Source organism: Apium graveolens, chromosome 4 (genome assembly GCF_009905375.1).
Source record: "Apium graveolens cultivar Ventura chromosome 4, ASM990537v1, whole genome shotgun sequence".
Taxonomy (NCBI): Eukaryota; Viridiplantae; Streptophyta; class Magnoliopsida; order Apiales; family Apiaceae; genus Apium; species Apium graveolens.
Genome location: NC_133650.1, coordinates 234,591,348 through 234,604,497, shown reverse-complemented (window position 1 = coordinate 234,604,497; position 13,150 = coordinate 234,591,348).

Below are 13,150 nucleotides of genomic sequence, written 5' to 3'. Positions count from 1 at the left end.
TTAAAGGCTGACAAAAGAGCACAAGCAAAGCTTGAAAAACAGCTAAAGTCAAGCCAAGTTAAAGAAATGAAAGGAATTGAAGTCAGGGGTGAAGAAAAGATTGCTAACTTAGATGAGGTTCTTGGGAGCATATTTGGTGAAAATATGGAGGAAAGAGAGGAATGGCAGAAGGGAAACAGAAGAAAGGCCAAGGCACACAGAAGGAGTGAAGATAACCCTGAAGATACCAAATCTATATCTAAACCACTACCTTCCATACCTGAACCTTTTGTTACTGATCCCTCTATAAATATCCATGGTGAACCAATCATTCCAAAAGAGGAACCTATTGATTGGGACAACATCACATTGCCTACCTTTCTAACCACTCTTCCACCACCAAAGAAACAGAAAAGAAAACCAAAATCTACACCTCCCACAACCTCTAAGAAATTCACTCAAAAACAAAAACCTAAGCCTAAGTCACCCATTTCTAAAGATGATTATGTTCACATTTGTGACATAAAAGAAATTTCAGACATTGAACTCTATCTGGATGAGCTGGAGGATGTAAGGGGAATAGCTGCCTACAGACAGTTACCAGAAAGATTAGTGTTCAGATATAAAGGAGCTGGGGAAAGAACATGGCCTCTCCACAGGATTCTAAATGAAGGCTACTCTACCTTGATCAGAGTCTTTTCAGCCATCAAAAAGGATTCTGGCTTTACCAGAACAGCCAAGACTGAAATTCTCAACAAGATTGCCAACATAAGGAAGACTTGGAGGGAACCAAATGCTTTGCCCAGAACCTTACTCATACAAGAAAGGGGAACTAAAATTCACAAATCACCTCATTGGTTGATGGAATTTAGAGATGACAAAGGAGTCAGAAGATTTTTCAGACTTGAAGACCAACTCAAGATTGCCAGCAATGAAACTCTCAAGGAAATGCAATCTAAGTTGGATATCAGTGATGAAGATGAAGCTGAATTCTTCAGAAAACTCCAACTCCAAATTGAGGGAAATGACAAAGGGCTAGGAAAGAAAACCAGGGAACAAAGAAAAAAATGATGATTTGCTCAGGCTAGAGGAGCACCCTTGGAAATACTGTAAATCTTCAATTACCTCCTAGTACATACACTTTTGCAGCACTTTTTATATTTCTACTTAGTTTCAATTCAAATATTTGTTAAGTGTTTTGTTATCATCAAGTTAACCCTGAATTTATGCCTACAGTTCTTATAGACATAAATAGGGGGAGATTGTTAGGAATATATGTGCATTAGTTTGATGATATGTTTAACAAAACACTTAAGTAGAAATTTAGTGTCTGTAGCCTCAACGGATAAGACCACTTTGGCTATCCGTTGATGGTGTAGCTTTACTTAGAAATAAGTCTAGTATTGTAGCATATTTCAGTCTCTGTATTTAAAATTGTAATTCTTAGAAGTTGAGAGAAACTATGAGTCATGTTGACTACTAGATGATATGCAGATAGGAAGGCCAATTGTAAATATTTCATGCCTTGTAATTTTGTATAAATGAAGTGGTATCAACGGATGACTTAAAAGACCTTCAACGGATGAGAAGCTAAGCTTCAACGGATGTCTCTAAAGCTTCAACGGATAACATCCTTCAACGGATGAGAGCATCAACGGATGAAAGCTTCAACGGATAACATCCTTCAACGGATGAAGTCATCAACGGATGAAAGCTTCAACGGATGTTCTGCTAATCAGCCGTTGATAAGTGGTAGTTGTACCTACAAGCAGAGGCACGTGGGTTGACAGAGAAAACTGAGATGTGGTAGCCGAATTTCAGGATCAACAGAAAAAGCAGCCGTTCTTCTTTTGTACAAAGTTGCAATAGTCAACAAAGTACTTGAGTGAACAGGAAAAGAAGCAAGTGAAGAACTTATTTTACTATTGTAATCTTATATTGTTTTTCACTTGTACACTTGGTAATATATATATGAACCAAGAAGAAGCTAGTAATTAGAGAGATTTTTCCAGAGCTGTTAAGAAATATCTTGAGAGAAAATTCATCTAGTTTGTACTAGGATGCAGCTGTGATCAACATTGTTGAACACAGATTTTCTAATACACCATCTCTGGTGGAACAACAAATCCACCAGAAAAGTTTTTAAGGTCTGTTGTGTTCTTTACATTTGTGCTTGAATATATATCTGTCTGTATTAGCTTAAAGCAATTCACACACTTGTTCTTCTTGAACACACAACTTTATAAACTGCTCAAAACTTGAAAAAGTTTTGAGATTTACATTCAACCCCCCTTCTGTAAATCTCATTGTTAGTCTTCTAGGAATAACAAGTCCCGATATGTTAGAAAGTATCTGAATATTATTATTTAAATAATATTCCCATAAGGATGATCCTTATAAAAATAATCGAGGTAGGAGTTTTAAAACTCATACTTGAAATGAAAAATAAATAACCAAAGATATACTTATACGAAAGTATGATCTTTATTTGAATAATCGAAAATAAGTTTAATTATCGAAACATTATTCTTTAATAAAATAAAGAATATTATGTAATAAATAAGCGGAGTCATAAGTCCTCAAATGAATATTCAAAATAATATTCATTAAATAAAATAAATGGAGTCTTAAGTCCTCGAATGAAAATTCAAAATAATATTCATTAATTAAACTAAACGGAGTCATAAGTCCTCGAATGAATATTCAAAATAATATTCATTAAATAAAATAAACGGAGTCTTAAGTCCTCGAATGAATATTCAAGTCCTCGAATGAATATTCAAAATAATATTCATTAATTAAACTAAACGGAGTCATAAGTCCTCGAATGAATATTTAAAATAATATTCATTAAATAAAATAAAGCTATCGAATAAACCTTATTCGATTAATAGTTTTGAAAACTATATCTATATATAAATATAAATATATATATATATATATATTATACTCGGGAACATCGACTCCCGGTTAGAAATATGTTCACCTTTGGGTCCCCTATACTAAGGGTATACGCAACTACTGCTTATCTCTAGCATAGGTATTATGCAACTTATAAGCAATTGAATCAACAATTAGATATCAAGATTACGAAACAGACATGCATATATACCATATCAGCATGTTCCAATATATCGCAAGATTTGCTAATAACATTCATGCACTTATCACAAGATAATGCATATACATATATACATCACAACAACAGTATAACGGGTAGAAAACTTGCCTGAGCGACTGGGGGTAGTAAAAGGCCTGGGACGAGCCTGGTAACCTATAAACAACATATAAGTTGGAATTAAACCAAAGTCGCTTAAGAATCTACACTTTAACCAACTAGACTCTACGCTCGCTTTTGCGCTTAACGATTCACTTAAGTCGCTCGAGTACCCTCGGCTCCACCATTTTTAATAAATTAACCATTATGAATTTTAAGGAGATTCTTTCGCGAGTACTTTACCAACTTCCTAATCCACATTAAATAATTATTTAGTAATCCAATTAGTCTTTTAGGGGCCTTAACCAAGGTTTCAAAGTAAGGCGAGGGAAAATGGTCCGTTCGCGAAACGCCGTTACTTAAAACGGTCGTTTCTCCTAAACCGTACATCGGATTCAAGCGTACCACATATCAAAACGAAGCTCGTAACATGAACTATCTAATCATGGCAATGGTCAAAACCTAACAGTGAGTCCACGGGTCCTGAAGTTAAGAACAAAAACAGTCTAAGGAAAATTGGGCATTACGACGGCTATAACTTAGTAATTCCCAAATTTTTACCCAATCAATTCAATATTAAACCACCACCAATCAACACCATTCCACCATCATTCAACCACAAATCAACCATACAACCAAACTTCATCCAAATCCTATTAAATCAGTCAATTACTTCATGTTTTATCCATCTTATTCAATCACAACAAGAGCTACTAACTATACTTAAGGTTCATCAACCAACAACCAAGATTTATAACCCAAAATCATTATAATTCCAACCAAACTCTAAACATACAAAAATCATGCTCTTATGAACTATAACAAACAAAACCAAACCTAATACTCAAAGTAAAGTTAGGGTTTGGAGGGGTTATACCTTCCTTGGAGAGTGGAGAATCACTTAGGAAGCCTTAAATAACCACTAACTATCTCTACTAAGCTTGGATCTTGAAGAAAATATAAGAAAACACAAAGTTAGTTTCTTGAAAACACTATTCACCAAGAACTTTGATGAATTGATTAGCTATGTTAAACATGGAATCTTGAGCTTAAACTTATGGCTCATCTAAGTTATAAATTATGGAAGCTAAAGAAACAAACCTCTTGATTTTTGAAGGTGTGTAGCTTGAGTTTTGAAAATTTTCCTTTGCTTTTCATGGAAAAGCCGAGAGCAAGAATGAGGGGGGAGAAGAAATGCTTCTTGTTTGGTTGCCTAGGTATATGTGTGATGATTTGCTTGTTAATTAGGTTGTTACCATGGTAAAAATTGTGTGGCTCACAATCATCCAACAATTCCTTCCCTTTTGGTCATGCTTAGGTCATCATTCTTATGTCATCTTCCCATGCTTGTCCTCTTCTTATTGGTTTGATGACATCATCATCACTAACCTCTTTGATTAGCTCCTAATTACTTGGCTAATGACCGCTGATCTGCTATACGGTTCGCTTAACTTTCGTTCTCGTTTATCATTTGAGGGATCATACCCGGGATCTTATTACTTGGGTTTCCTTAACCTTTCTTAATACATTATATTCCTTTTTTTATCCTCTCTTATAATCCTTGAATTTAAGTCCTTCTTATCCTGTTACCTTATACTCAATTCTTTCGGTATCTGGTGGATTTTCGGGAAAAATCAAAGTGTTCGAATTTAGATTCTGACGATCTTTACATACACTTATATACCCTATAGAGTACTAAGATCTCAGAATAACAATAGAAGAACCCCTACATAGTGTGGCATGAAAAGTTTTCTTATTCAGCAAAATCACTATTCATAAGGGTTACAAAAAGTTCAAAATTTTTGGGGTTATTACAAGGAGTCTAGTCAGAAGTTCCCAAGGAAGTTTGGCCGGAATTAGAATAGTAGATTTAGAAGGCAAGGCATGGCTCAGGCAAATTCCGGTGTCACCTCAGTTGCCTCCGCCCCAGTCCAGTCAACCAGGCCAGTTGTAGATTGTAAGTTATGTGGTAAAAAGCATAGTGGTCAGTGCCGGAAGGATGTCTAGTGTTTTAAATGCGATAAAAAGGGTCATTATGCGTCAAAATGTAACCCAGGAAACATCGGAGTCACCTGTTTCAAGTGTGTTAAGGTTGGGCACATCTCCAGAAACTGCAAGACGGCTACTCAAGGTAATGTAGGAGGGAATGAATCTAAAGGACCAGCAACTAGCACAGCAAGATCCAGAACCTTTAAAATGACCAAGAAATCTAATGCTCAAGATTCAGATGTGGTTGCAAGTATGCTTTCTTTAAATTCCGTGCATGTTAAGGTTTTATTTGATTCGGGAGCATCTAAGTCTTTTATATCTAAAGAATGTGTAAGTAAGATGAATTTGATGTTGGAAAATCTAGATGAGCCCTTATCGATAGAGGTAGCTAATCAGGATAAAGTTTCAGTAAACCAGTTTTGACCTAGATGTCAAATAGAAATTTGTGGGCATCTCTTTTTGGTGGATTTAATATCTTTTTAGTTAGGAGAGTTTGATGTAATTTTGGGAATGGATTGGTTGTCTCAGCATAAGGCAAATATTGATTGTAAGAAAAAGAAAGTTTTGTTATATTCAGAAGACGATAAAAGAATAGTTTATCAAGGACAGAAGCAGGACAAGAAATTTCTTTCTATCTTGGAAGCGAAGAGGTTATTGAGACAAGGATGTGAAACGTATTTAGCCCATATTGTGGACACTGAGAAGAGAGTACCCGAATTGGAGGAGATTCCAGTAGTTAATGAATTCTCAGATGTGTTTCCAGACGAGTTACCAGGATTACCACCAGATCGGAAGATTGAGTTTTCTATTGATTTGATTCCGGGAGCAGAACCAGTTTCAAAAGCACCTTACCGTATGGCCCCAGTAAAAATGAAAGAACTAGCTAAACAACTCTAGGAACTTTTAGATAAAGGGATAATTAGACCAAGTGTATCCCCGTGGGGCGCGCCAGTGTTGTTTGTGAAAAAGAAGGACGGAAGCATGAGATTGTGTATTGACTACCGAGAATTGAATAAGTTAACCATCAAGAATAAGTATCCTCTCCCCAGGATTGATGATTTATTTGATCAACTGAAGGGAGCATGTTGTTTTTCTAAGATCGACTTAAGATCGGGCTATCATCAGTTGAAGATCAAGCCTGAAGATATACCGAAGACTGCTTTTCGAACCAGGTATTGCCATTACGAGTTTCTAGTGATGTCATTCGGGTTGACTAATGCGCCAGCGGCTTTTATGGATTTAATGAACCGGGTGTATAAGGAGTACCTGGATAAGTCTGTTATTGTATTTATTGATGACATCCTCATCTACTCAAAGACCAAAGACGACCATGCCGGACATCTACGAATTGCATTACAAAGGTTGAGAGAAAAATGATTATATGCTAAGTTCTCAAAGTGTGAATTTTGGTTGGAGGAAGTCCAGTTTTTAGGTCATATAGTTGGTAAGGATGGTATTAAGGTAGACCCTACAAAGATTGAAGCGATATCCAGATGGGAACAACCGAAGACCCCAACGGAAATTAGAAGTTTTCTTGGATTAGCTGGCTATTACCGAAGATTCGTGAAGGACTTTGCCAAGATTGCAACCCCATTGACCAAGCTGACCCGAAAGAATGAGAGATTTATTTGGACAGAGAAATGTGAAGAAAGCTTCCAAGAGCTAAAGAAAATACTAGTAACAGCACCAGTGTTAACATTACCAGATGAAACCGGGAATTTCGTAATTTACAGTGATGCTTCTCTTAAAGGATTAGGTTGTGTGCTAATGCAACATGATAGGGTTATTGTGTATGCGTCTAGGCAGTTAAAGCCCCATGAGCAGAAATACCCAGCTCATGATCTTGAGTTGGCGGCTATAGTGTTTGCTTTGAAGTTATGGCGTCATTACTTGTATGGAGAGAAATCTGATATCTATACGGATCATAAAAGCTTAAAGTATATATTCACCCAAAAGGATTTAAATATGAGACAAAGGAGATGGTTGGAATTGATTAAGGACTATGACTGTTCGATTAATTATCACCCAGGTAAGGCCAATGTGGTGGCTGATGCCCTAAGTAGAAAAGAGAAATTAAATATGGCCCGTATCGCGGATGAATTAGCCCGGGACTTGGAAAAGATGGAAATCGAAATTCGAGTATCAGGTGAAGATCGGGAAATGCTATACGAGATTACTTTCCGGCCAGCGTTAATGGAAAAGATTAAAAGATGTCAAGAAGGAGTTATGGAACGAGAATTGGAAGATCTGGCAGGAGAAGAATTATGTACTCAAAAGGATAACCACGGTCTATATAAGTTTTCCTCTCGCATCTGGATTCCTAATGTAGCAGAACTGAAGAATGAAATATTGCATGAAGCGCACAATTCTAGGTTTTTTATTCACCCTGGTAGCACGAAGATGTACCAAGATTTAAAGAAACACTTCTGGTGGCCAGGAATGAAGAAAGAGATTGCGGAGTGGGTTAGCAAGTGTCACATGTGTCAGTGAGTAAAAGCAGAGCACCAAAGACCCAGTGGATTGTTGCAGCCTCTACAGATTCCACAGTAGAAATGGGAAGAAATTGCAATGGATTTTGTGGTAGGCTTGTCGAGGACAAGATCGAATCACGATGCCATTTGGGTGATCATTGATAGATTGACCAAGTCAGCGCATTTCCTCCCGATTAATGAAAAGTAATCTCTGGAAAAGCTAGTTAAAATATATTTAGATGAGATAGTTGCCAAGCATGGGGTACCTGTGTCTATAGTATCGGACCGAGATCCAAGATTTAATTCAAGGTTTTGGACAAAGTTTCAAGAGTGTTTAGGAACTAAGTTAAATATGAGCACCGCTTATCATCCTCAAACTGATGGCTAAAGTGAAAGAACGATTCAGACGATTGAAGATATGTTAAGGGTATGTGCTTTGGATTTCAAGGGAAGTTGGGATGATCATTTACCATTAATAGAATTTTCCTATAATAACAGTTACCACACCAGCATTGGAAAGCCACCCTACGAAGCTTTATATGGACGAAAGTGTAGATCACCTCTATACTGGGATGAGGTAGGAGAAAAGAAAGTGTTAGGACCTGAGTTAGTACAGCAGACAAAAGAAGCAGTGGTGTTAATTCGAAAAAGATTGGAAGCCGCTCAGAATAGACAGAAAAAGAATGCAGATTTGCATAGAAAGGACATAAGTTTTGAAATAGGATCATTGGTATTACTAAAAGTTTCGCCATGGAAGGGATTGGTTCGATTCGGTCAGAAAGGTAAACTGAGTCCGAGATATATAGGACCATTCGAAGTTTTAAAGCAAATAGGAAAAGTTGCATACGAAATAGCTTTACCCCCGCAGTGGCAGCATATCCATAACGTATTTCATATGTCCGTGTTGAAGTCGTTCATTCCTGCCTCGAATCAAGTAATTGAATATGAACCGATCGAGCTTCAATCGGATTTATCCTATGTGGAGCAGCCAATCCAGATATTAGACCGTAAGGAGCGTGTACTTAGGAATAACTTTATCCCTATAGTTAAAGTACTTTGGAGAAACCCTAGGGTAGAAGAGTCTACCTGGGAACTAGAATCAGATATGCTTGACAAATATCCTCACTTATTTAATTAGTAGAGATTCTGAGGACAGAATCTTTTTAAGGGGGAAAGGATATAACGACTCTTATATTTCTGTAATATGTAAATATGTAATTATTGCGTAGATAATTAATAAAGAAGTTTATATTACTTATGGTCTCTGTATTTATTTATTATTGTTTATATGTGATTGTTGGATTGCGTAGTGTGTTTTTATGATTAACTGTTGCACAATGTTATTTTTGTTTCACTTTTAAAAAAAATGATTTTATGACAATTCTATTTTCAAAATTATTTGGGTTGTCTCTAAAATTGTTTTTATAATTTTATAATCTTACTAATTATTTTTGGGATTTTACAAAATTTACAAATCAATATTCTGCTAATTATTTATTCTTAAATGAATTTTTGAATTCATTTAAGCTGTAAAATCCATATTTAATTCTTGGATTCTTCAAAAATTATGAAACTCATATTTTATTATGTTTACAATATTTTGAGAATTTTAAAATTTTATGGTAATTTTCGGGAGTAATCTTACCTGCACGTTGTTTCGTTTATTTGTTAAAATGCGGGTATAAGTTGTGTTTGTAAAATGCTTTAAAAATTATAAAAAAAAATTATTTTAGTAACTTCAGATTATTTGTAATATTTTGAGACTATTTTGGAATTTTTCCGATTAACTTTCGCGCGCAGCTTTATGTCGATAATTGCATTTTTATATCAGAATTTCGGTTAAAAGGCTTAAAAATCACACGTGGAAGGAAGGCAGGGTACGTGTTAAGTGTTAAGGTTGGACAGCAAATGAAAAAAATTTAATACAACCCCCCCTTCCTCCTTCTTCCCCACTTTGATATCTATCTCTCCACTCTCTTTGTTTCTCCTCCTCCTTCTATTACTCAGTCCTCACCCTCGTCTTTTTCTTTCCTATTCTAATTCCTCTTCTTCTCTTTATTTCTTGTTTCCTGTTTCTGTTTCTTCTTCGGCCGCCGGCGATATTTCCGGTAATTGCCAGCCTCCTGGTTGTTACTTCTGTTGCTTGCTTCGTATACGTATATATATGTATGTTCTGTGTGTGTATGCAGTTTGCATGTGTTTGTGTATATTGGGTTCGGATGTGTCCCTGTTTTCCCTGATTCTGGTCGCTGTTCTTTTGGTTTTCCGGTTGATTGTTGCAGTTTGTGGTTGTGGCGCGTGTTGGCGCGCGTGTTGTGCAGTTTGGGATTTAATTATTTTCTGGTTTTGTGCAGGAATTTTGACTAATATTTCGTGATATTAAATTTAATTCGTGCGGGATATGATTTTAGTAATGGGTGAAATTATTTGGAAACCCGTATATTTTCGGGCACCAATAATTTTGCCGCCGCGCGCGATGAATTTTTTTACGAGCGCGCGGTGGACGGTGATGACCCTGTTCAGAGTCCTAAATATTTTAATAAATAAAATAAGTTGTATAAATTGTTTTCGGGACTAAAAATTTAGTTATGTGGCGATTTGAATTGTTTTGTTGGGATTTGACGTCGATTGATGTTTCGACGGGTTGGCCTATAAACAGAGGAGTTGTTGTCCAAATTTTTCTAAAAATTACCTTAAATTACGAATCGAGTATATATATATATCTCGTTTAATACAAATTGACCCCTGATTGTTATGTGCACTATTATTGTGTATATATTATTATAATTATTATTAATATGCTTACGAGTCAAGAATTATATCGTTGGGTAATTAGTTAGTGAGGAAAAGTCAAGCATAATCAGTCGTTTAACCTAGGTTGTTTCGATTTCGTAGGTTCGAGTCGAAGGACCCAGTAGTTAAAGTCAATTAGAGTTAAGCTAGTGTTAGTGCAAAGCTTCGCAAGGCAAGTACCCCTGAACTAATCTTTTACAGTTCAGTATATATGAATAGTTGTTGATTTAAATTATGTACTGGAACAGAACGTTTTAAGTTACGTATTCCCCGTATTTAAATATGTATTACTGAACGAGGTTTTGGGGAAAAAGTAACTTCTGAAAATGCCTATCTCTAAATTGTGATTAAAATTAAAAAGGGATTTTTAGAATGTGTGATGTAATCGTTTAAACAGAGATAAGTGTAAATGATTTTGGAAACTGGATAAAAATGAATCAGATATTGGATGATCAGTGGCGTAAGAGGTCCGTTATTAGGTAACGGCCCAGCATGGTTGCATAAGAGGCTAAGTCGGATGTGCGCACTAGTAGGCCGCTTAGTCCAGCATGACAGAGACCTAGCTAGTCTCTGAGTTCCGGAACGAAATTTGTGGTGGGATAGACTGATCAGTTGTCCCTAGCATTCATCCTCTTTTATATCTGATAAAGGTTTAATGGTTCCCGAAACAGAACAAATGGTTTATAGTCCCCGTAACGGGACATGTGATTTATGGGTCCAGCAATGGACAGTGGTTTTGGAAAGAAAATAGCATGCTAAAATTTAACTCTGGTATTTTTACACAGCACACTACAGATGATGTTATTTTGCAAAGCATGCTAGTTTTGATATCCAATTTTTACCTGTTTTACGGATTTTTCGTATACTAGTCTAATATTTGTTCCTATATTGTTTTATACATCCTGTTACTGGTTATTCATATAGAGGTACTGTTGGGAAATGGATTGCTCACCTTTGCAGCTTATTTTGTATTTATTTATTGCAGATGTCTAGAAGACCAGGTCAGCGTAGAGTGTCATCCTCCGGTCCCGGCTCCTCTGAGGTAGTTTGTATCAGACCCTGAGGTCTGATGTGTTGCTGTAATAAGTGAGGGTGTCTGGTTTTGATTAAGTTAGTGTGTGTGTTGTAACCTAAATAATACTTGAACCTGTCTCGGCTCCTGGTCGGGGTCGTGTATTATAATAAAGTATATTTAGTAGTTTTTGTTATAATTTATCATATTTTTGGTGACGTCAGCCCCTGACCCCGGGGTTGAAGCCGTCACAGCTAGTGAGGATATGTCAAGCATACCTAGACGTCTAACATAGAATATTTCGAATCCTGTAGGTTTTAGTCGGAAGACCTGAAAGTTGATGTCAGACTAAATTAACCTAGCGATCAGTCGACAAGCACAACGAGGTTCCAAGCGAAGAACCTGAGCGTTGAAGTCAGATCCATGATAATCTACTAATTAGGTGATAAAGCCCGAACGTTCGAGTCGATCCAAGATCAGTCAGTGATAGTTATAAAGCTCTGCAAGGCAAGTACCCCTGACCATATTCTTATGGTTCAGTATATATGAATAACTGTTGTTTTATTCTCGTAATGGAACATAATATTTGAAGTTACGTATCCCCTGTATTTGGAAATGTTGTTTAAAAATATATTTTTGGGAAAAGTAACTTCTGAAAGCACCTATCTCTAAACGTGATTAAAATGAAAAGAAATTTTGAATAGTGTGCTGTGACAGAATGATTTTAAAAAGAGATAGGTGATAGTGATTTTAGAAACTGGATAAAGAGAGTGTTTTGATCCACCTATGTCGTGGAAGGTTTTGATCCACCTATGTCGTGAAATTTGGAAAGAGGTAAAAGAGGAATTCAGTTGATCTATTGAAATTAAGTAGGCGTAAGTGGCTAATTCGGTTGGGCGCTCTGTTTAACCGATTAGTGCAGCGTGGGGAAAGACCTAGCTAGTCTTTTCCCAAGTTCCGGAACACATTCTTTATTCTGGATGGCCGTTAGTCGTTGTCCGGTGAGGATGGACCGATCAGCTATCTTCACCCGTTGAACGTCCAATAGATTTGATTGATTCAGTTTTGAAATTGTTTAACAAATTAACTTGTTTGAGACAGATGATTTGAAAATGAAATAGCATGCTAAGATTTAAATCTGGTATTTATACACAGCACACGACTGATATTGGTGTTTTTCAGAGCATGCTAGTTTTGAATATCCAGTTTATGAAGGTTTACCATGTTTTGCAAACGAGCTATAATCTCTGTTCCTATAACTGTTTTATCATAAATTGCTTTACTTGTTATTCATATAGTGGTACTGCTGAGAAATTGATTACTCGCCTTTGCAGAATGTTTTGTATATATGTATATGCCTAGGAGATTCTACCGTGGTAGTCGGGGTAGAGCTCCAGTTCCTTGCGCGTTGGGCTCTTCTGAGATAGTTGTGTTCAAACCAGATGTGGTCTATTGAGTTGGTGTATTAAGATTGTATAAGGTAAATTGAGTTGTGATAGTTGTGTAGCCTAAATCATACTTAAATCTGGAAAAAATCTTGGTAAAAATGGTCGTATTTATACTTTGAATTGATTATATTATGTCTGTTATTGTGGCGGTCACAAAATTTCTCAAAAAAAGGCTCCAATCATTCCTCAGGAAGGCTTAGGCTCCAATCTTTTTGTTGGATTTCTTCCCCAAACCATAGAC